The sequence below is a fragment of the Amblyomma mixtum genome, chromosome 2, assembly GCF_055824585.1.
Source record: "Amblyomma mixtum isolate Tamu chromosome 2, ASM5582458v1, whole genome shotgun sequence".
Taxonomy (NCBI): Eukaryota; Metazoa; Arthropoda; class Arachnida; order Ixodida; family Ixodidae; genus Amblyomma; species Amblyomma mixtum.
In genome coordinates, this window is record NC_143013.1 from 221,061,896 (window position 1) to 221,086,669 (window position 24,774).

Sequence of the window (24,774 nt, forward strand, 5' to 3'; positions counted from 1 at the left end):
GACAGGCTCCTGTTAAGGATCTCCGAGGTGTTGGCTCTTTGATTGCGTTTTCGTGTTTACAATGCACGACCACTTGTGTAGTAATGCAGTGAACTCCACGCTGTCACCGGCATAGCGAAAGTCAGGTTTTGTGCTAAGCGTTTTCAGGGCTTGTGCTATAAATGTGTTGATTACTTTTAGGGCAAGTTTTACATTTGGACGCTCAACATTTGTTGGATACAGGGTCTTGTACTTTAGTCCATTGGCAAATTTGGACAAGTTATGCCTTTCCGAAATATACAGGTCCTGAAGCGTCTGAAACGAAGCTTTCTTGATTTCTACCTTGAATTCTGTGCTTTTAAACTCTGGATAAATAATACATGTGTCTTGATTGACTCAGCCAGTTGTTTCTGATGCACCTCAACAGGTGTACAGGATGCACCACCAAAAACAATGGCCGTGAATTGTCTGCCGGATGGGGGTGCACTATGTCACTTGTTTTTTTCATTTGAAAATAATGACATCACTTTTCTGTTTATGGCATTATTGCTTATAACAGCAATAACTTTGAGTACTGCTTTTTCGAGCCCTAAAATAACCTTATTAAGGACTTCATGCAAATCACTTGCCTCAATACCAGAGGCTGGCAGGATATGAGCCAAATCTTTGTGCCAAGAAAGCAACAACTGCATCATGAATACGTGCGCAGTTTTGGCAGCATCAGAGGAATTGGATGCTGTTCCTGTGACGGAACCTCCCTTATACTTACAATATGGTTGTATATGGATTTCATGCTTCATAAGTGTAACAGTTCTCTCATGGGGTTTCAAAAGGGTTGTTTTTTTCGTTATATACTGTAAAAATCCCTGATCGCTTTGCTTTGTTGCAGGGCTAACGTTGTACTTGTTACACAGTTTAGAGATCGTACGTGGATGAGGCAGGATTAATTTTCGAGACCTGCGAACAAATTTGTACGCATAGGGAGAAATTGTATAAAATATGCTGGCCAAGATGACAAGTTCCAAGGAAGATTGCTGTGAGGTCGTTCCTGAGAGGAGCAGATGAAGCTGTTCTTTAAAAAAAAATCTAGTGTTTTAGTTTTCTCCTGTGGCAGAAGACCATCATTTCAAAGGCCATTCAAGAGAGAAAAAAGTAATTGAGAACCGGCTTTCTGTCTTTCTTCTTTTTTGCAACGGTCTGGTGCACTGTACTGCTGCGCACTTTTAAGAACCAATTCTAGACTGTGCATGTCTTCAAGTTTCTCGGGAACGGCCACATCACCACCACTTAGCGCGACTTTCCTCCAAAAAGCTGAAACATTGAGTAAATTGTTGACTACTATGGAGCGTTCGACTTCTAAGTGCGTTGAGTTCTCGTCGATATGAAAGAATACAACAGCAGCGTTGATTCTTCTTATCATCCAGAAGTCTGACACGCAAAAACTTTCAAGGAGTGACAGAAGTTGCTGACATGATGACACCATATTCAAGCACTCCTCACTTTCATGCATGGATAGCGGCATCTGGATGGCCTCTTGCAGATGCGTTGCCTCGCGGCGTCTTCATTTAGCGTCAGTACAGGGGCTATAATTGTGAAGTGTGCCGACGGCACCGCCGCTCGCATGTGCTTGTGCGATGCAGTGCGCAAGTTGCGCTGGCGTCTGTTTTATGTCAGCTCGGCTTGCCGGCCAGGCGTTCATCACTAGCTTCTGCTCCAGCAGCGCCCCATTTTTGTGTATATTCCTTGCTTGCGCGTGCAACTGAAATGAAATGTAGCTTGTTCTATTGGCATCACCACCGCAGTTATCTTTCGTCGAAACAGTCGCTGACTGTTCGGTTTTAAGTTTTAGGAGCCCGCGGCCTATCGTTGTTGGTGTGTCGGTTGCTTTTATTGTGGCTGCAATCAGAGTTCAGTTTTCTGGCAGGGCGGTGCTTAAATGCTCTTATATTGCGTCCTCTAAGCAACTACAGCATGAAGTAATTTATCACCAGAATCAATTTTGTTACGGGTGCGAATTACTTAGGTAAAAGATGTTAACAGATTGAAAATACATTATGAGTGACATTTATGCGTACCCCAATTTGTTGTTATTCACATATTGTACCGACCTATTTGCCCTCGCTGTTTAATAAATGGGTGAAGGTCCAGTTCCTGTTTAGGACATACCCACAAAGAACGTGGACAGTGGATTGAATGAAGAACTCAGTTCTAATTTTCCAGTCAGCAACTGGTTCTGGTATATTAGTGATGTTATATGTTATTCATGTCAGGAGCCAGAAAAGTGCCCTAAAAGAGCTTTTCTTGAAGCTTTATTTCAACTTGGAAGACACTATGACCAGCTCACACGTCGGGCAACGCCAGTGCCTAGTACTTCCATGTCGTTTTTCGAAGTTTCAGCAGCTTTTTCTTCTCTTGTTGATTTCCGCACCTTGTTCAATGATTTTGTATAGAAATGAAGCCTTGTCATGATAAAGAACTTCAGGATTCTCCTTGTGAGTGTGTCCTTGTGATCGTCGCAGCCAATAAGTGGAGTATTCTGCAGGTAATGAGCCATTTCTACAATGCTGTCTGTATGCAGCTTGTGCCAACTAAACCATATTGCGAAAGAATCTTCTAAGGCTTCCACGAAAGAGTAGAGCTGCCTTGAAGGGTAGAGCAGCCCTCCTTTGTCACAGAAAGCAGTAAAAGAAGATATGTCTTGGCATTTTCAGCTGATGTGGGCAGTTTATGGAAACACTCTTGGCATTTTGTTGTCAAGATTTTTCGCCTTGCAGCATAGCCTGCCGGGTAGTATATTAGTCTGGAATCACTCTTCTGCTCTGGATAGCCATGGTCCCTGAGCAATTTAGATGTCTGAAGTACACTGGAAGCTTTGTCCAATTTTCTGGCGTCGAGCAGATTATCCAGATGACTTGAGACCTCTTTTGCCCCAACCAACGACACAAGCGTGCCACCTGTGCATAGTTGCCTGTATCTGGTGCTTTCACCAAATCATGAAAACTAAGACAGTTCACTGCTGTCAGAAACTGTGCAGACGTCGGGTGATTGTTGCACTTGGAGAATTGACGAATTATGCCAAACAGCTTTTCAGTTGGGTCCCGAATAATCCGAGAAGTTAGCTGGTACTTGTAGCCAACTTGCTGTGTGAGGTAATGGCAAAAGCTGCGGTGTTGTATGCAGTGTCACTCTAAGGGCGCGTTAACATTGCACCAAATTTCCGGCGAGCGAAGTGGATTAGCTTCGCTGGAAAAAAGGGGGCTGTTCTCAATACCTCGCCCGCGACGGCGGATCCGACGCGGAACTGCGGCTGCTTCTCGTTTTTTCACGAAAGCAGCGAAACCTCATGGCAGTTTCTTTTCCGGTATCGGGAATTCGCAAACAAAGGGAGAGCTCGTGTGAGCCCCGCAGACAGTTCACGCGCTTTTGTGCCTGGTTGTTTGGCTGCACACTCTCTTGCGCCGTTTTATCGCAGAAGTAATGGCGAGTGTTTCCACAATCCACATATGAACTGTTTGATCAAGTTTTTTAGGCATGTGTCATGGGCAATGGAGCTACAACCAGTAATGAATGAAAAGTTGTACACTGTTTCAAAACTTACTCTTGAGACAGGGTGAAATTAATGGTTTAATACAGCCTGCAAAAAATGCAGTCACACATGAGAAACACAAAAATATACAGTATTTATAGTAACCTAAATTTGTAGATTGTACTTGATACTGCAATCACGGAATGAATGCCCAAAGAGTGCCAAATGATGCAGACTGACAAAATATTCAACTTACATTGGCTCTCTCGATACGGGCTCCATTAGGCCCTGCATCTGCTCGAAGTGTTTCCACTTCACAGTGGGGATGTCGGCAGCTCCGGCTCCACTCTTCATACAGCATCTTATTTGGTTCTTAACTTTAGAAAATGTGTCTTTTAAATCCTTGAACTTTTTCTGACAGATGGCCCCTACAGAAAAAGAGAAAAGACTGGTGATCAAGCACAGATAGCAGAAATTAACTTTTCTGTCTTTTGTGTTCACATACTCTTTCCGTCACTTCAGAGTTGCTGCTCTGATTTATTTTATCTGTACTACACTGCAAAAAAATTCCGTGAATGTTACGTACAAACTCTCCATAACAGAACAAACGCTTGCTCTGTTGCATCTAAAATGGAGGGTCCATCCATAACACATTCGTGAAGGTGGCTGGCCGTATTATGCATTTTCTGAAACGTATTACTCGCCGTAACTGTTGGCCCCCGGACTAGGCACCACATGACGTCCCATTTCTGATCTGTGTGGCTTACTCTTGTTCAACAATGTCCACAAACTAGCATGGCAAAAATGAGATTAACCCCATGTGCAAAGGTGAAGATCCGAGGGGGGGTGATAATCAAATTAGACCCAAGTGACGCATAATGTTGCTTCAGCGTTGAGGGATTGCTACAAATTGTGAGAAACATTAAATAACAAAGGACTTACTTTGCTATAACTTTAAAAGAAGAACGTTGACTTCATAAAAAAATATTTTCACCATGTTGCTTACCACATGACAGGGTAACAATTAATAAATGCATTTAATAAATAATTTAGAAATGCAGCGTAATGAGGTCAAGAGTTAAAAAAACACTTAGACACAGACAATGGTTAGACAACTTCTCTAAATTGAAACTGAACACCAGCTGAAAATACATTACAAACATGATGAAGGTGCACAAGGTGAAAGCCGAATTTCCGTCTGCCGTTTGATAAGGAAACGAACCACTGAGAAAGCCAAAAGCATGGGCAAACAAATTTGTGAATGCAGTGCAATGTAGCAGTCACATCTTTGCTACACAACCATCAATCAAAAACGCTAACTCCTTCAGGGATAACAAAAGCACAGGCACAACAAAATATTGCTCATTGCAACGTTCAATTTATTAGGTACCTATAGCCGGCCATTCATGCCTGGTCTTCCTGCGGATAAATGAAACGCTGCAAATGAAAGCAGTGAGCAGCCATAATTGCTGTAGTGACAAGGAGGATGTGCACCGTCGGTGCTGCTCCCTCATCCCGAGTAGGAAATAATAGCTGTTTTTTCTGGAATGTACTCTGGAAGCATGAATTTCCTATCCACCTTTATTTAGCTTGCACTGACACGACCCATCATGAACTCTGCAGCTTTGACAAACATGCGGGCCAGTCGACAGCCACAGAAGACTGTAGAACCCTGCTAACTTGCAAAAAACCAGTGCTCAGAAAGGAAAATTATTAAAAAAATGAGGAGTTCCTTTACGCACTATGTTTTATATGGTACTAAGAATGCAGCTAAGACATGGCATGAATATTGTTTTTTTCTGCTCAGTTACAAACTTTCTCGCCTGTGCTATCATATTATTGCAATGTAAATAATGAAACATGCCAGCGTTGCACAACATGCTGTAAGACTTACAAAATACACCCCCTGCAAGGCTACTACATGCCTCTTACATGTGGTAATGTTTATATCTACCAAACTATCTAGACTAAAATGAGACACCAAGCCTCTGACATCTGGAGATGTGTACCTCCCATGCAATTAGAGTGATTGGAGATGCTCCTCCTTGATGGCATTTCAGTTGCTAGGTGTGGAAGGACCAGATATGAAGGTGAACAACTAGACACCAACTTTTTGAGCAACACCACAATGAGCAATGTGCCTTGGCTTTTCTTCCATCCAAAAAGTTTTATGTTCCATGTTTATGTAACTGCTTGCATATGCTCATTTTGGCTTGCTAAGAGGTTCTTTTCTTTGTTAAACTAGCTTTAACTCTGGCCTCAGTCTTCTGCACCTTCTTAATTTTTTGCTAGTGTTCACCTTAAGTCATGTGTAAGCTCACGCAGATCTCTACTTTTCTGCGTTTCCAACTGTCACATCTTCTCTGCCCCCGCCGCGGTGGCTCAGTGGTTACGGCGCTCGATTGCTGACCCGAAAGACGCGGGTTCGATCCCGGCCGCGGCGGCTGAATTTCGATGAAGGCGAAACTCTAGAGGCCCGTGTGCTGTGCGATGTCAGTGCACGTTAAAGAACCCCAGGTGGTCGAAATTTCCGGAGCCCTTCACTACGGCGTCCCTCATAGCCTCAGTTGCTTTGGGACGTTAAACCCCAATAAATCAATAAATCAAATCAAACATCTTCTCTGCCTTCGTCATGTCCATCACTGCATCCGACACCTTCAAGTATGCTGTGCATAATCACCTTAACTAATTTGCCTATTACACATGTATTTTTGTTAGCCACCCACTCCTCTATCTGGCGCCGATAGGCCCTTAAAGTAAATAAATGAATTGTAGTCTAAGCTAAGTCTCAGCAAGCATGCATTATGTTCAGTTTATTTTATCATGTTGACCAGTAAAGAGTGGACAGAAAAAAGCTGCTAAGTGGAGCTTGACATGCCTCTCGCCCCTACACTGGAAAGCAGCAGGCAAGGCATACGTAACCACTAACGACAACGGAACATGCCAAGTGTGAAGTAAATCAGTAATGTTCCTCGCATTTATCACAAGGCATACTCTCTGCTCAGTAATTTATTACCCCCTTAGACATTCTGCAAGGAGTGCATACAATGATGTGTCACCACAATACAATGAGAATCATTAACCCTGTGCCAGTACAACAGCAAAGAAATTTATGCCCAATAAATGCATTGCTTACATGCAACCAAGAGGCAAGAATGGGCCAACCTGGCACATATGTGGAAAATAAGCTCAAAATAATAAAGAATGACATTTGAGCAGCCGCTCATTCCCCCACCCCCTCCCACAAAAAAATATGAAAAAGGGTCCTCTTCACACGGCACGTTTGAAAGATGCGGCTGTAATATTTGCGAAAGTTCAACTACGTGTGAAATTCAGATATAAATAACACCAACGCATGCGGTTGGAAGCGAGGCGCCAGGGCGCGGGCAAACAGTAATCGTCTTCAGGTATCGACTGGTTCCATCTCCTGAGGGCCGCTGCTCGACGAATACCACTCATGGCCACGTTCACATCCAACAAGCTTGTAATAAACTTTAGACAGCTGTTTATCACGACGCAATAGCAGCTCATCAGTGCTATTGGTTAGTGCTGAATTTTTTAGCTTGATAAACGCAATCATCCACCGAAACGCGTGTCGACTGTTCCTCGCCAGATTCTTGCAGTTCCACGAGGGTGAGCAGCTTTTCCGCTGGCTTCAAGTCTCCTCTTTAGTGCAGGGCCACTGGCATTGTAACGCACATTCTGCACGGTCGTTTTACTATGCATCGATGCCGCATGGGACGGCAAGCGGTTGTACACTCCAATGCAGCGTACGGGCCGCACACAAACACACACACACACCGTAACGACAATACAGCGCGCAGGACGCACGCAGCGAACACGGAAGAACAAAAACCGTTCTAAAGCACCTGTTCACTCAACACCACAGCTCCACAGTGCTCCAGCACGGCCACACCACTGCGACATCAGTTTTTGAATACAAGATATATCTGACACCCACTGTTGTAACAGGTGAAAAATTTGGGATTCGCCTTTCGCCATACGAAATAAATGGCTAAAAATGCATAGCGCTCACGGTCCGCCCTAGAGCTTGGCACCAAGTGCCCAGTGCTGCTGCCGTGATGCTATACACTCCAAGATGTTTGTACGAGCTGAACATGCATGGGACAGGAGCTGGCAGCGGCACAAGCAAAGTAACGAAAGTATGTCGCGCGTGCTCGCACGGGCTGTGCGTGCATGCGATAGATGCAAACAGCGGCGTGAGCAAAATAAGTGCGCCGGTTTTTCAATGCGTAATGCATGCGTCGTACGATCGCGCGAGTCCGAATGCATGGTATAAAAGCTAGCAGCGGCGCGAAAACAACCACCCGTCCCGTTTCAGGCTCAAAACGCGAAGACCACGCGAAATGTATACTGTATACGCCAAAATGTATACTCTACTGGCACTCGAAAACAGAGTTCTCAACAGCGGCATGAGCATGCGTCGTACACGATCACGCGAGGTCCGCGTGCAAGGGATAAAAGCTAACAGCATGGTGAGAACAACACGAAACATACTACACTGACATCCGGAAAAAAAAAAAAAAGATTCTCGCGTGCATCGGCATGAAGCAAGATATAAAAGCAATTGTACGTACCGCTCACTTCCAGTTCTTTGCCGATCTTTTCCCAGAGCTCCTTCTTATGTGCCACGTCTTTGAAGTTCAACTGCAGCTTGTCGTAAAGGATTGGGTGTTCCTTTATCGCATCAAGTAGCATCTCCACCGAGAAAGCGCTAGCCCGCTCCGCTGCCATGCTTGCCGCCATACTGGAATTTGTCCGGACATGACGTCAACGGCCCATCGTTGCTTCCACTACGAAGGCGGAAAAATCGGTCCCACTTTCTGCCTTAGTCGGCGTCAAAAGCGGCTGAATCTGGCCGAATCCGCTTCGCTTGCCGGAACTTTGGTGTAGTGTGAATGCGCCCTAAGGCCTTCCGCTGTGCCAGGTGACAGGAAACCTGCTTTTGAGAGCCCTGTGATTGCTTCCCACTTCTTGATATATTCCAGGGCATCCTTCGACATCATCTCTTCCTTGGAATGCGGCCTCAGTGCATCTGAGGGCACTCTCGATGTCATAATGCCAATCAGCTCATGCATGAAGTTGACAAACTTTCCTGTTTGGTCCCCATAGGAGTAAGACTTCTCATTCTGATCTTTATAGAAGAAGAGACCCTGCAGCACTTCTGGGTTGAAAACTTATTAGGAGCAATGTGCCTCTCTGTGATTTTGGGCATCACCTTCAGTGTTGTTGCACACTTGCCAAGTTCATGTGCTATTCTAATGGGCTTTACATCTACATGACCTTTTGGTGTCTTGTATCCTGCTTTTACAAAACCATTTCGGGCACATTTCACGCGATGGGGAAAGTCAGAGACAAAAAAAAAAACGTCTCTCATTTCCAGCTGGGTGAAGCACAGATGACTTGATATTAGTTCTCTTTCCAGATATTCCGAACTGTCGCCACATAGCACGGTTCCAAGAGGCCCCATCGCAAGCGATGTAGTCAACTCTGAGGCTAGCTTTCTCCGCAAGCAACACAATTCCAGGATTATCTTCAACAACAGAGGAGCCTTCACGGTTCCTCTTGATGTGAACACTCCAAGAACTTCGGGCCATAATCCCGAGAGAGGTTGGAACATGATCACCATACCGTGATCACATGTAACTCCTCTTTCACTTTCTGGAGTGAATGGGCCCAGGTCTACAAATTAGTCAACCTTTCCTGTGCCTCTTGCCACTGCAAAGTTCTCGGCCAACTTTATCTTGTCTATGACGAGTCCACCATGGCGCTGATATTCATTTTGTTTTTGCTCGTATAGTCGTAGGGTTTTCATGTGCATAATTATGCATTCAAGTAGCCATTCAGGGCTGTACCGCATGCCTCTTGGCGACTTGCAGCCTTGAAACACTGCATTATGGCAGCTCTCTGTTTGGATGGAAGCTCATCAATCTTCTTCATCGGGGATGCCTCTTCAATTCTCTCGTTCTCTTCTTTCATTTGAGAGATCACCTGATCTAAAGTCTTCAGTTTGGTCCTCAGGCAACGAACTGTCTGCAACCTCGCTTTCACCTTTATTGCCGTAGTCTTTTTCCTTTCCTTCGGCTGCCTTGTTCGGCACCTCTGGTTGATCAGCAGCCTCCTGAGATACTTCCATGAAATGCAACATTTTTCGTCTTGGTTCGCAACACCTTTGCACTTCTTTTGGTTGATACTCTCATTCAAAATGTGTAGGTTTACATTGGAGCAAGCAGGGGGAAATTCCTGTAACATACCAGCTCCAAAGCAAACCTTCGGGCTGTGAACAGTTTGCTCAAGCGACACAGGATCACGCGACACTGCTAGCATGAGATCTACACCACACACGTACACCTCGTGTTTTGCAGCACTGTCCCCACCACGGAACACGACCATCTTCTGCGCGTGTAGAAGGCTCACGTCTGCACCAGGTAGGCACAGGCTGTATGCGACACGGAGCGGATTCTCGCTGAACATGTGCCTTCCCCACCTGTTTGACGGAAGTGGTAGGTCTATGCAGTCGTCAGCATGCACTGCTTGGCCTTCAGTAAGCAGAGCTGATTCTTCCGTGCTGTCGCAAAGCGACTCGTCTATTCTGTGCCTTTTGCGGGTCACTAAAAAGTTGTGGATCCGGTCTTTCCCGAGACTTCCTTTTCTTGAGGACTGGCTTCGACAGGTATTACAGTACATTCGGAAACACTGTTGGAACCGCATCCAGGGAAAGAACAGGTCTGCTCTGGTCAATGTGCACCGTCCTTGAATGTGATGTTCAAAGTGCCGCGACGCAAACTGGGCGTCGAAATGCAGCTCACACACAGCAGAGTTCCGCTGTAGCGGCTTATCTACTGTTGGAATGTTCCTTTGCCACTTGAGGGACATTTCTTCGTCTTTGGGCACGCTGAGAAGCGAGAGTTTCTTTTTGCATGATTTGTAACCGGTCGTGCAGCCTGGCACAAAACAGTGGCTTTGCCGTCGGCTCATGTTGCGCACAGCATGAAACACTCCGATAGACCGCTCGAAAAACCACCAAAAAAGAGCAAAGATACACACGGCGTCTTGATGCCTCCGTAGCATGCGTGTGTTCGAGCAGTTCAAACAACGTGCAAGCAACGGCGAGCGCCACCTCGCGGTTGCATCGTCAAGCGGCTTCAGTGCTTCCCGTAGACGCCGCTTGGCGGTAGTCACACTTCAAAGCTCTATCCACTGTAGCGTCGGACTCCTCACAAATCGATGCAGAGTTAGAAAAGTACGATAGACAATTAGGAAATATTGTTGGCACCGCGTCAGGATTAAATAAGGAGTGTTCAAGAGTGTCCCAGTGAAGCTCCTCTTGGCAATGGGTTCTGTTGCCTATACTGCCGTTGCAGCTTTTTTTTTACAAATATGTCATTTTTCGTTACTACCATGATGATGTCATACGCCTCCCTTGTTATTTATTTATTTATTTTTATTTATTGCAGGTACCTACAGTTCCCACGAGGCATTATTGTAGGGGGGATATTACTACATACAATAACACATGCAAAGAAGATATTGGGAAACATGTCAGCAGGGAGAACACAACATACTAAAAGAAGACTAAATGAGTTCACAAGTAGTATGAATGATAACACATCGGCACAGCGCTGGTAAGCGCACGAGACCTGGAAGAAATACATCAAATTATCATTTCAACAGCACTTTGGAAATCAGATGCACAAACCACATCATTCGGAAGCTTATTCCAGTCCAGAATTGTGTTGGGGAAAAACGAATACTTAAATACATTAATGCGGCATTGATAACTCTTAATCTTTTTTGTGTTGTCTAGTCTCTCCGAAATGTAATATGGCCGCTCTAGATAAGTGTTTTTATCAATACCGGTACAATTATTGTAAATGCTGTGCAAGAACTTCAGCCTGCAGATTTTTCTTCGGGTTGCCAAAGTCTTCCACCCAATACGGTTGCGAAATTCTGAGCTCTTTATATGAAAATTATAATTCCCAGTCGCAAACCTTGCAGGGCGTCGGCACCATTGGCCAAGTGTACCTGGTGCAAGGAAAGAAATCGTTAAAAAAAATATGATGTACGAAACATTTTCTCTCGGATTTCCCCACTGCAGCTGGAACAGGAACTTCAGGCTATTCAGAAGTGCAAGGCCCAGCCTATTTCATGCAGTGCTAAAAATAAAATGAAAGTATTGTTAAGGGGAGATGCTAGTCGAAGACACTTTTTTTTTTTAATAAAGTGGTTTAGAGCAATGAAATTTTCTGTACCTGTGCAGTTTTTTCTGCTCTTTTCAAAACTCTAATTAGTTATTCTGTAGCTTTAATAGTTCTTGTTCAGTATCTTTGAAAAGTGGAAAACAATGTGATTTTTGTGCGCACTTTTTATATATTAATTTTTGCAACAGAACATTGAAAGTTAGCTTATTCTACTTCATAATGACTGTAGAGCACCAAAAACTAGCCAGAATTTTCTTATGGGAGCAGCTGGTATTGAAAATAAAATGACGATGTTATAGAGCTTCTAATCTCTATGCTTCTAATTAGTTGGATCCAATGACTGTAATGAGCCCGTGAGCCCGCTGCGGTGGCTCAGTGGCTACAGCGCTCGGCTGCTGGCCTGAAAGACGCGGGTTCGATCCCTTCCGCGGCGGCTGAATTTCAATGTAGGCGAAATTCTAGAGGCTCGTGTACTGTGCGATGTCAGGGCACGTTAAAGAACCCCAGATGGTCGAAAGCCCTTCACTATGGCGTCCCTCATAGCCCGAGTTGCTTTGGGACGTTAAACCCCAATAAACCAAACCAAACCAATTACCGTAATGATCTCTTAAGTATATTGTGATTACAAATAGATAACAGTGTATAGTATGTTCCAAGGAACAAGTTTGCCAAGTTTCGGTGCAGTAAGTCTTATAGAAGTGTAGAAAAATGTGTGCAGAAACTGAAAATTTCCAAAAAATGCAAGAAAGAGAAAACTGCAATTGCAGGCTTGAAACGTGTATTCACTGAAACAGAACTGAATGCGCATGAAACTTTCCCAAGATGGGAAATGGCCTGTCCTGCAAATGTTCAACACCACTAGAACTGGCCAGCGTTGTATGTAAGGTCCTCACGATCCTTGTGACTTGAGTCTTCAATACGAGCCCTTTTTGCCATACTGCGACGGTTGGCTCGTGCCTCAGCAGTCTGGCGGGCAGACATCTTTTTGATCCGCCTCTAATTCTGAGAGTTGGTGAGTAAAGCTGGAACCGCATGGAGTGTTTTTCGCGAGCGAAAAACGCGATGCGCTAGCACCCGCACGAGAAAAATGAAGCGGCGCTGTCGCGCCGCGTTTTTTCGGGTTGCCAGACCACACAACTGCCAACGAGGTGAATTGTCTGTTACCGCATATATAGAGTTTCTCATCTGTCAGCCGCTTGTATATCGGCAGCACTGCCTTTCCCTGGGCTTTTATGAGGAGAGGTGTGTGCTTGGGTGCTGGTTGGCCGAGGGCTTCAGTTCGCCTGTGTTTGCACCATGACTCGAGTCTCTCAGGGCAAAACTTAAGGCTGCTTACCCCATCACTCGAGCAAGAGTGGCAATAACTTGCCCATATGGCAGAATACATCTTTAGAATGCTGTCTCGATTACTAGTTACAGCTATCTGGCAGTAAGTCAGTAACTTCATCAAAGCAGACTCCTTCAGCTTCTACCCTCGTGGTAGTGGTGTTTTCAGCTGGTGGAGGGCACTTCCTAGACATTTGGCAACATGGTTTGTGCAGTTCTCCTTTTCAGTGTTTAGGGGACCATAAACTTGTGCATTGCAAATGGCAGTGTATGCTTTGTTGTCTCCATCACTTAGAAACTTCGTGACGCGGAGGGGCATCTCATAGGAAAGAGTTCGCTTACATATCCTACGTGCTGCCTCTGCTTTCGTGGCATGTGAGAAACAGTCACCATTTTTTTCGCATACGGGGCCATGGAAAACCTGCCAGATTTCCTCCTTGCTGGGTTCATGTTCTCGGGTTCATGTTCTCGGTGTTCTCTTCCTCCACAGTTGCATGAATCTGTGCATAACAAGCTGATTTCAAGAATAGCACGCGTCTGTCTCGTCTTAATGCGCTCGCTGGGGCCATGCAGCGGCATATTTCGCCTGTGGTACCCATCTGCGCAAGACATCATTTTCTAACACAACTGAGTTGCGTAAATCAGTGCATAACACGCTTATTTCAAGAGTAGCACGCGTCTGTCTCGTCTTAATACGCTCGCTGGGGCCATGGTTGAAAAACAGCGCACAAAAGACTAGAGACAAGAGTAAAGGCAACGACAGGACAAGTGCTTTACTCTTGTCTCTAGTCTTTTGTGCGCTGTTTTTCAACCATGAACCTATACCAACTCGCCCAACTTAACGTTCTACTAAGTCGCTGGGCCCACGCAGTGGCACATTTCGCCTGTGGTACCCATCTATGCATAACACGCTTATTTCAAGAATAGCACGCGTCTGTTTCGTCTTAATACACTTGCTGGGGCCACGCAGCGGTACATTTTGCCTGTGGTACCCATCGGCGTAAGACACCGGTTACTAAAAAAACGAATTCACAACCGCCACGGACGTGCTCTTTCGCTTGGTGAACAGGCGACGGCCACTCCAGGCAGGGCTGCTCTAACGCAGCCTGGTAACACTATAGTATGGCAACACTGGCACAACAGACGATGGGTACGACTCACGAAATCCTACCCATTTCACTTAATCAGTACTCGTCATAAGCAAGATATCGTCTTACCTTTGCTTGGTAGGCTTGGCAGAAACCTCCGCTGCCACTTCCAGCCACCAAGCTGCCTTTATGAGCTTGTTTTTGTGGCTTTTATGGCTCGCCTGTCAGAGCGATGGCCGCCTTTCCACTGCTGCGATCAAACTTTCGTTGACTATTGTGTTTTGCGACATGGCACGAACAGCCTCGGCAAAAAGCAACAATGTAAACAGAAAGTGAAAAGCACACAAAAAGCCACACCGGATGTCCCGAGAACCGCGACCTCCCATTGGTGTATGTCTGCCTGAAGTACGCCAGTGAGAGATGTGACGGTGAGCAGCTTCCGGCGCTTGCGCGAACACTGGCGCAGATACTTCACTTTGATTTTTCTAGACAAGGAAGCAGAATGTTCAAATAGTACGAAACGATCAAAATAAAAAATTTTGGGGAAAAATGCGTTTTTTCGACCCGCATCTCCCCTTCTCTTCATGTCTGCCTTTCGCATAACAGCTTATTTTGTATTGGGAAAGCGCATTAAGCTGTAGATTAACCCTTTCACTGCCACTCTCGAGATAACTCGGGCAACCACTCATGCAACACCCCCTGCTTTTCTTGAGTAAACTCATTTTGGCGTTTTAGCCGACTGATAATACTCATGTAAAAATAAAAATGATGCAGGCATGCCGTGCCATCTATGGAGAGGCCTCATAAATTCATAGAACTTATAGGGTAAATTTTAATAACAGATGGGGGGGCATGTTTCTACATCCGTGCCGCTTCGTTTTAATTTCAGCACAGCAGCCATGGGTAAGTAACAAAGTCCTGGCAGTCAAAGAGTTAAAACAAAAAGGTGATGCTGTTAAGGCAAGACTGAGGTCCTGCAAATAAGTTGCAGGATAAAAAGCTCCACTGTATATACGATTTCTGAGCTTTTCTAAGGAATGCAGGAGAGGCAAAATAGTATACTGTAAGAGCTCGCTAATTCAACTTCCAAGGGACCACAAAAAATGTTCGAATTATCTGCAAGTTCTAATCGTCAACTGGTCCGAAAAAAACTGTCAGGAACTGCGTGCATCGTGGTATATTTATTTGTGGAAAAACCGGGCAATGGTTGTCTGGTCTGAGATGAGAATAGGACGGCAGTGATTTTTTTGACGTTTCCATCAGTGCTTTATTGCGTGCGTAATGTCTGGAGCATTGAAGCAGAACTGCTCCAAAGTCCTAAAAGCCTCCCACATCCTTCACGGTGTGACTGTGTGGATCTCCACAGCTACCGCATCACACTCATCATAAGCGGCACGGTCGTGTGTGTGGAGGTTTCACCGCGCAGACAGCGAACGGCACTTGAGGAGCATGCAGTTTCGACCCACTGGAGAATGGAACCATGTGGAAGGAAAATGGCTCAAAGGTGCCAAAGCAGTGGGAGGAGAAAAAAATTAGGAGAAAAAATTCCAGCGACGCTCCAATCAGTGTTCGAAACAGTCTTCAGCTGGGTAAAGTTGGGTGTCTGATGCTGGCTGGTTGCGCTATTGCTGCACGCCAGCACGAAGCAGTTGTACAGTTATTGGAGACAGGGCCATTCTTCGTTCATCACGCCTGCAGTCACACGCACATCACAGCTGCACGGGTGACTCTGCAGCATAGAACTCTGGTTTCAAGTAAAGTTTTTCAACAATTTCTTGCCCTGACAGTCACATATGGACGCGGGCTCCGGTGCGAGACCTATAGCGTTCGAATTAGCGAGCATCCCACACTATAGATTTACATAGCCATTGGCTGGAACTGGGCTGGTAGTTTGAATTTACAAAGGAATACGGATCGAATTAACAAGCTTTTACTGTGTATCATATGCAGCCTCTCACTCTATATCAACGGTTCTCAATCTTTTTAGCCTCACAACCCCTACGGCTTTCAAAAAGCTCTGAGGAATCCCACGTATCTTGGCTTCTATCCTTTCCTGTCCGACATGCATGCAGAAAGGAGCACGTAGACGCATGGAAGCTCAAAAAATGCCCAAATTCAATTTAGAATGACTGGCTGTACACTGAAACATACTGCAGTAAACTGTGTAGTTAGTCTCAAAATAAAGCGGATAACATAAAGGGGGAGGGAGGGCGGTTGAGGCATGCATTGGTAAGGGAACATTGTTTGCAGGCTGGACGGAGGGGTGCGAGGGCAGGTGCAGGTCGTGCAGGCAAGGTAAGCCGGTACGTGATGTCACCTGCCCAAAATGGCGGACCCCTGTAGCCACGTTAGTGTGACTAGGCCTAGCCGAGTGCGAACGGGGAAATGGGGTCTAAGGATCCCCACATCCACTCTCCTAGAAACCGCCGACTGCCTACAGGGAAGGCTGTTGCTATTGCATACCCTTGGGTCAGTGTCGACACTCGCTTTGTTAAAACACAAGGTTGAAGCCGTCACTCACGGCCTCATTGTCGAGGAGGTCACCCATCGGGACATCCAGAGTAGGCTGGGGAACGTCCTGCCATGCGGCAGGACGTTCATGTAATCGCTCTCCTTCTGTCTTTATCTCCCAAATTCCCCTCCCTACGTAGAGTAGCATGCCAGCGATATTGAAACGCCGGCTAAATTCTCTGTATTTCATTAAAGAGTGTCTCTCTCTCTCTCACGGGGTGCGGTTACAGCTCTCCATTTTTTGTCTCAATTTTGAGACTGACGTCAAAATGATGACACCGTGGAATCAACCAATTAGCAGCAAGGTTGCAATGGCTAGTAGCAGGGCTCCTCCCCGGAAGCATTTATTTGCATGATAAGGGACCGTATGCTAATTTTTTGCTGTAAACATGCCGTTAATAAAATGAACGAGATTTTAGTTTGCTAACAAACTATGTTTCAAACTCAACAACATGAAGCAAAACAAGAAGCGCCCTCAGTTTTGCAATTAAGTTTGCTCTTCAGTCACTTTTGCTGACGCTGGAAAAGTGTCGGCTAGGTGAAGTGAGTTGCCGCCCGATTCAAAGGATTCAGTCTTATCCATCCACCCATATATTCAGCCATCGTAAACATGGCAGCCAGAAAAAAATCAGCTGATTCGACGGCTGTCCATTTTTTTTTTTACAGACTATGTAGAATCAAGGTACTGTGCGGACGTCTTAAGTGCGCGGAAAAATCTGTTTGAAGGCAGTGATTGCTACGTGTCTGCCGAGATCAGTTTGCAAGGAGCGCTCGGCTTGAAAACCGACGAAGGCAGCTTTAAGGCAAGTTCGCACTGACGAGTCACAAACGTCGCTTCATCGATTTCGGTCAATTAGTTACAGTTTCCAAAGCACTTGTAAAGAGGGGAGGCAGCGTAACAAAACGATTTAAACCTGTTGCACGACCTCTGCGATTTGCCAGTGTGAACCTGCCTAGTTTGTGCTCTCGGTCGGCGCCTGCTATCGATGGCAAATATGCTCTAAAGGCGATGCGTGGTTCTATTTATTCTTGTTCAGAAAATACCAGGCGACCGTGAATAATCACACTGCAGCAACTGCTGACATACGGGAGCAGACCGGTGCAGCTGCTGGGAGCTTGCAATCTCACTGCGGGAATTAAGAGCCGGCACGCCCTGTCACTGTGGCAACAATCACTCTTCTGCCTCGTCACCAACTGATGCCGCCCGCTTCTGGCTAAGCACTTGATGTTCGTGTTGGTGTTGTTGAAGTTTCTTTCGGATGATGCTCGGATGACGCCGCCAAGGATACTGCGGTGGCGGAAGATTAAGCGAAGGAAGCCCCCCTCCTCCGTCGCCTTGTCTTGGGGGTCTCGCCAGAAAGCGCACACCTTCTGCGACTTAACTTTGACAGTGGTCTCTGCAACCCGCCGCAAACACTTGCTCACAGTCGGTTGGGCTACGCCGACATTTACTTCATTTCCTACGGTGCCTTGAAACCCACCGGTGGCGAAGAAGCGCAGCGTGCACAGCACTTGCCGCTCCACTGACCGCGCACTCACCCGCACACCTCCAAGTTTAACGGCGAGTTCATCTCACAGCCATTGTGCAGTCTCCTTCCTATGTTAAAACGTTGAAACAACTCGTCCCGCACGTCAAAACCGTCTTCATGCACCCTCCTACACCGTTGCTTGCGCGGCCACCGGTGACGTAAACAGCCGCCATTTTGTATCGCAAACGGTTTGAGACCACTCTTTCCGGTCTCAGAAAATCGTCTGTCGGCTCGCATAATTAGGTAAGCAACATCAACACTTCTGCACGTTTATGATGTCAGCCGGTGACACAAAAATCAATATGGCCGCTGGTCATGGCCGACAAATAGGAACAGAGCAAATGAGACACTTTTTGAGACTGTTTCCGACTGAGATGATTTTTAGAGACTTGTAATCGTGCCCTAACTCTGCAAAGCCTGAATTTCGCGCCATGGCTGGGGCCACAAAGGCGGTAAGGTCAAATGGGGAAATGGGGGCCCCTACAAGCTATCACGGTCGAGTAACATCATCTGCTTCTCCACCTTTCCTTAGCTGTGACAGTGAAAACTGGTGGTCTGCCTGTCCATAGGAAAGAGACGTAGAGTGCTTGTCTTGTTCCATTTTTGTTACTCTCACTGCACTGTGCCCCTGTGATGTTTTATGGGCTCATCTTTCATCCAGTGGCCTTTTTTTTGTGGTATATTTTCAGATATAAATTGCAGTGTGAGCCCGATGTACCAGTGATGTGAGCTTGCTGTCGCGTACATTTTTTTACACTTAGGTGCTGGTTCATTGATTCGTTTAAGGTTTTCCACACTCTGCAGCTAGGCTCAGTTTGTTAAAGCATTTCTGCACTCTGCAGACAGGCTCAGAAACTCCTTTCATTTCATACAGCTGTCAATTTCGGGGCAGTTTGTATTTTATGCAGTCATCAAAACGTGGTGTTTTAATGATATGTGACACATAAAAATATACCAGTGTGTTGTGTCAGCGTGGCCGCTACGAACGCCACGCCGGAGTACGTGGGACACGCCGAGACGGCAGCCTGAAGAGAGACATGGACGCAGACGCGGACAGACGTTGAGAGCCCCTTTTATTCAGAGCGCGGCGCCTTAAATAAACTCAGCGCCGCTAATACAGCTCTTTCTGAGGCGAGTAATCTTTGGTCTCGAAACTGAAACCACGATATAACACAGTGGAACTGCACTTTTGGAAACTTCTTGCTGTGAAATTTGTTGTGGTACCAAAGTGCATGTTCACTCATGACACTGTTGCTGGTGGAAGCCTGGACAAGCATCCTGATTTGGCCTACTATTGGCAGCTGTGCTGGCGGCATGTTTGCTTGAACCTGTTCTTCCACATTAACTTTTCGTTTAGACTAGCTTGACTTTTTGTGTTGCACCTAAGAAAATGTAGTGGAAGGTATTGAGTCGCTCTGCGCATCTGGCTGGAAAGGCTAAATTCCATGCCAGCTACATGCAGGCGTTTCTCGCTCAGGATATATTTCCCCCAACGCGTGTCACAATAGGTCACAGCCATGGCAGGTTCGGATGAAATAGGCAACAGCAGAATACATTAGGAAGGCATTTATTAACCTAACGCTAAGTAAAACGCTGAGCAGAAGAATGTTTTGTCTGATAAAGTAGTGAGTGGTCGAGAGGCTTACCGAGTCATCAAGGTCGAATTACAGGTGTGACTTGGGCAAGAAGAGTTGTCCAGTGTTTTTTACAGCAGGTCCTAAGCTTTTCCTGTGGCGAGTGCCCGTTTTTAATCTTCTCTGCTACTGCACAACGAGGAGCGATGACAATGTGCTTTCGTTAAATGTAAGCTCAAGGGATCGCGAAAATATGTTCCGTTTATCAGGAGCTGCGTTTACAGAGAGAATGGGTTCAGCATTGTGCATTCAGCTCCTGCGGTCCCGACATGACAGGTGGGCGCACAGTTAGCGGTCTGCACGGAAGTGGATCCTGAAATTTGGGTAATGAGGAGAACAGTATACAGCGGGCAGAAACATTATTGCACGAAGTAAACAGTGAATGTTCTTTTTTCCTCATAGTATACAGGAATATTTAAAAAAAGGTTAATAGACCGCTTACTTTTTTACGGAACCGGCTAACAACAAATTGAACTCTGAGGGCCGCATGACACGAGTGCTGACATGCACTGAATCTTCTTACCATCTTGGACGCTGTCCGCGTTGATGTCGGCCACTGCAGTGGAGTCAACACCGTACATGCGTGCTTGAACGAGTGGTCTGTGACTTAACAAATCACTCATGCAGGTGAACCATTTCCATGCTGATGGGAACGCTCCGCTCTTGTTCTGTTCCAACAGCTCCTAAAATCCACGAATAAATTACGTGGGAGGTCACACAAGGACGACTTTTTCAATACTTACAAGCGTAAACCTTTTCTTCATGTTTTTCCAGCAGGTGCGCAGCTGTTCCCATGTGAATTTATAACCCATACCACACATCTCCCGCTCCAATTCTTTATATATGTCTTGATTTCGCTGGCGCTTGCTTTCGAGTGCTTCGCTCATGCTTTTAGCTTCTATAAGCGGCAAGAAACATTGAAGGAAATCTTCGTTCCACGCCACGTGCGCGCTCATACTCGTCATGGTACTCGTACTTGCTGCCATTTTGCCTCAATACGTGACTGCAAAAAATATCTATGAGCTCCTGCGCAGCGCCAGCCAGACCAGAGAGGAGGCGCTAAGCCGATGCGGCAGCGTATACATGCTCCTTCCAACCGGGTCGGGCAGAGTCAACCCCCTCCGCCGTCGCCGCCACTCGGTGTTACCTCCATCGATCCACGGGAATGTGCTGTTCAGGAGAAGCGCCGCACTCAGCATTACCGGCGAAATCGTCACGCCTGTCCCATTTTCGTGAGGCACATGCAGGCTCCCTATGTTAGGTGCATTGACCTGTGTTGGGGGGAAGTCTGCAGGCACGTTAGGAACAGTGACGGTGCTTGCTAGTCGGGTTGAGCGTCTCTGCGAAACCGGTGGTGGGAACTGCTGCTGCCGGAGGCAAGGCTATACCGCGTAAGCCATAGTGCGCGCACATCACACCCCTGCAGTCGGGCTGGCCCAGCTCGACTCGACTCGGTCCCTTAGCTTGACCCCCTAGCGTACACATGAGCCCGACTGCCGGTTCTCGGCCCGACAGCCTATTAACCCGACTTTTGTTGGGCTCATGTAAACGCCCAGATAGTCGTATATGTGGTGTTTTTGGAGTGAAGTGCTCTGGGTTTGTTTAATACAAATAAAACTTTCCCCATTAGGTTGTTGTTTTCTTTTTTTTTATGAACTGAAATTAATAAAAGCTAATGCACAGCAACTACTGTTTGTAGTAGTTGCCACATGTCTATTTTTTTTATGAACCCTAGCAAATCTCTTCAAAACAATTGCAGTCCTTTTAACGAATTCTGGCCTGTGGGATCCGTGATCAATATTTATGCAGTTTTTGGACTAGTTGCGGACAAAATTGCTCTCAGTTGCATTTAAATGTCGCCAGTATGCTCAAAAAGTGCTCCGAAATAGCTTACAAATTGCTCCAAACCTGCTCCAAAATACGACTTTTGCTGCTCCAAAATAAAACTTGCTGCTCCCGTGCTTGCTCCAAAAAGTAGGAGCCTGCTTTCACCCCTGATATGATGACAGGGCAGCATCACTGAAAGCCTAAATGAGCAAGTGCAGCAGTGCAATGTAGTTAGTTTCACCAGAGCTTGACTGGCATCGCCACTGATCTTGGCAGTCAGCTTTGACAGTACCATTCTTTGACTGCTCAGTTTGCTGCTTAACGAACGGAAAAGCATACGGTGTCAGAGTCATCTGATATTGCTGGAGATGCTCCTCCACTTCCAAATGTGTGGGACATTTATGGACCGAATCTGCTGCCATGTAGTCCGTCTCTTGCTGCATTGTGGTTAGAATACTGAAGAGTGCTAGAACAAACTGCTCAAGAGAACACTACAGAGGGACTACACTCTTTAGTTTTTCATTAATGCTTTCGAGGCGGTTGTTTGTTGCGTTATTAAAACTCGCACCTAAAAACTGTGATCCTTTGTTCCATTCATCCTTAATGCTGCACCAATCTTTGTTATAGTACTCCTGTACAGATGATCTTCAAGCCTCTTAAACTCTACACCATCCTCTGAAGAAGCTTGAAGGCATGGCCACATTGTTCTGCTGACATGGTCATCTTTGCGCTGGTGATTTCACGCCTAAATGTCTTTAATGTGAAACACACAAATTAAAACATGTGCCTGGGGAACACTTCTTGAGCAAATCTAGCTCTAGCAGATCCTTATCTGCCATAATGCATCTTGTCTTTGTCCAAGAGGGATTGAGATCCTGGAACTTGTCAAGGAGCCACTTCAGGCTGCATTCATCTTCCCTCACAAGAATGGCCACAGTCTACTTCTGTAGCACCATTGGAATCTTCATTGTGAATGATGTACACTGGTGCCCTGACATCTAAAAGCATGTATGTGGCATCAATGCCAAAAGACTCTGGAATATGCAGCCATTGCATTCCGCATTGAAGGAGTGGAAATAAGGAGACCTTGGAAGTTACTGTCATCCATAAGGACATCGCAGTCAGAACCTGCATGCAGTTAAAATAAGGAATGAAATGAATGAAATGAATGTGAGAATGAAGATATTCTATAACTTTCCATATAAACGTACTTGGTTACAACTGATGGTGTGCAACGTCAAGGAAACTGTGGTCTAAGACCCTTTTCTTAAGCATCGCACCCGAGAAGAGCCGAGCACCAGGCCAGGGGAAATCTTGTACCCATTAAAAAAACCGGTGGGTACCCGGCAGCACTGGGGATCGAATCCAGCACCTCCCGAATGCGGTGCGGATGCTCTACCACGAGGCCACGCTGAGCTTTTCATGGCTGAGCTTTTCATTGTGTTTGCTTCTCACATGCAATCGGTTACTGCAAGAGAGAGTATGAAATTAATGCGCTGCAAACTAAAGCCATACAATTTTTAAAGAATTTTACAAACTAATATTTTACTGCCTGCATTAAAGTGTAGGAGAAGAATGTTTTTTCACGCTTTTTTTACCATGAATGCATCGTGCACGAGTGCATGTTGACGCCACTCAAAGCATCACTAGCAACCTTGGGCAGTGCTCGAAGGCCCTTGAAATCTCAATGGAGTTCCGCGCTGCTCTTTTGACTCGATAGACTATTGACTTGATGGCCATTCAAACTGCCCGTGTAGCAGCGCTCGATCGCCTCTGAGTCGACAGACTATCAGTTCAAGGGCCTTCTGAAATGTCCATGTGACAGGGGTATAACACATGTGCTGGCTCTCACGTACAGCAGTGATGACACGTACGCCAAGGCGAGTGCTGAACAAAGAGAGGAGTTTATTGCGACGCACGCCGATGAGTGGAGAACGTGCAAGGCACCCTGGGAGCTCAGGTTGCTGGCTGGGCTATGTTACACCTCCCTCACTCCCACGTGAGGGTCCAGGTTCTTGCTCGAAGTTCTCATCATAAGTTAGATGCACTCGCGGGTTCCTTGCCCGCACAGGGCGGCGCATGGGAGTTGCTGCGTCGTGCAGGCCAGAGGCTGGAGGACGTTCTGGTGTGCCTGCAGGGCTTGTTTCTTGGCCGCTGCCATTAGCTTTCTGAGGATGGTGGGCGCTGTCGGCTGTGTCGCTAGGCGAGTGGAACGGCTCTGCCGTCCGCAGGATGTGCTGCCTATTGCGATGCAGTAGGCTCCCGTCTTCGGTTTTCATCAAATATGATCATGTTGTGACCTGCCGCGTTACTTTGGCTCTGCTAGTCCAACCCTGATCTTCTAAAAGGCGGGCGGTGTCTCCTGTCCTGAGTGGTGGTAGTTCCGGCCTTGGCCGGTGCCTTTGTGTCTGCTTCTTCACCTCGGTTGCCTGAGGGGTGGAGAAGTCTGGAAGACGGCCTCGAAGTTGTCTCCCCATCAGCAACTGCGCAGCGCTCCTTCCATCCTCTAGTGGCGATGACCTGTAGTTTAGACGTCCAAGCCACAGAGGCTCATTAGCATGCTTTGTTTTCTTCAGGAGTCTTTTGAACACTTGTACCCCTTTCTCGGCTAGCCCATTTGTCCTTGGAAGCCTCGGACTCGAAACCACGTGTCGAAAGTCGCATAGCTTGGCAATCTCCAGGAACTCCCTCGAGGAGAACTGCGGTCCCCCATACGTGCACACTTCTGAAGGTATCCCATGCCTGGCAAACCACATTTCCAGTTTCTGGATGACTTGGTGGCTCGTTGTTTGAGTCAGCTGTTCTACTTCTGGGTAGTTTGAGTGAGCGTCATAGCCCACTAAGTATTGCACTCCCACATGCTCACACAGGTCCAACCCTATTCTTGACCACGGCAACAAAGGGACAGGCTTCATTAGTACTGGCTCTGATGGCTGCCGATACGCCTAGCAACAGCAGGTCTCACATTTTGGCGTTTTTTCTTCAATGTCCTTTTGCACAGCCGGCCAATACATTAAGGCTCTAGCTCTCGCCTTTGCCTTGTTTACCCCGAGGTGTCCCTCGTGCAACCGGTCCAGCATTTCTTTCCGTAGCTTCTTAGGTATTATCACTTTAGCGCCTCTCATAAGGTTA

The 24,774-nt window shown here is 46.4% G+C and overlaps 1 protein-coding gene and 4 pseudogenes across 3 annotated transcripts in view; 1 reads left to right on the forward strand and 4 right to left on the reverse strand.

The window, feature by feature from the left end:
- The window catches only part of LOC149362659 (uncharacterized), a 176,227-nt gene that overhangs the window by 25,082 nt on the left and 126,371 nt on the right, over nucleotides 1–24,774 (forward strand). The gene's annotated exons all lie outside the window — the stretch shown is intronic.
- On the reverse strand, nucleotides 13–1,678 carry LOC149362664 (uncharacterized; annotated as a pseudogene).
- On the reverse strand, nucleotides 9,350–10,517 carry LOC149362665 (uncharacterized; annotated as a pseudogene).
- Nucleotides 12,586–20,396, reverse strand: LOC149362666 (uncharacterized; annotated as a pseudogene).
- On the reverse strand, nucleotides 23,616–24,568 carry LOC149362667 (uncharacterized; annotated as a pseudogene).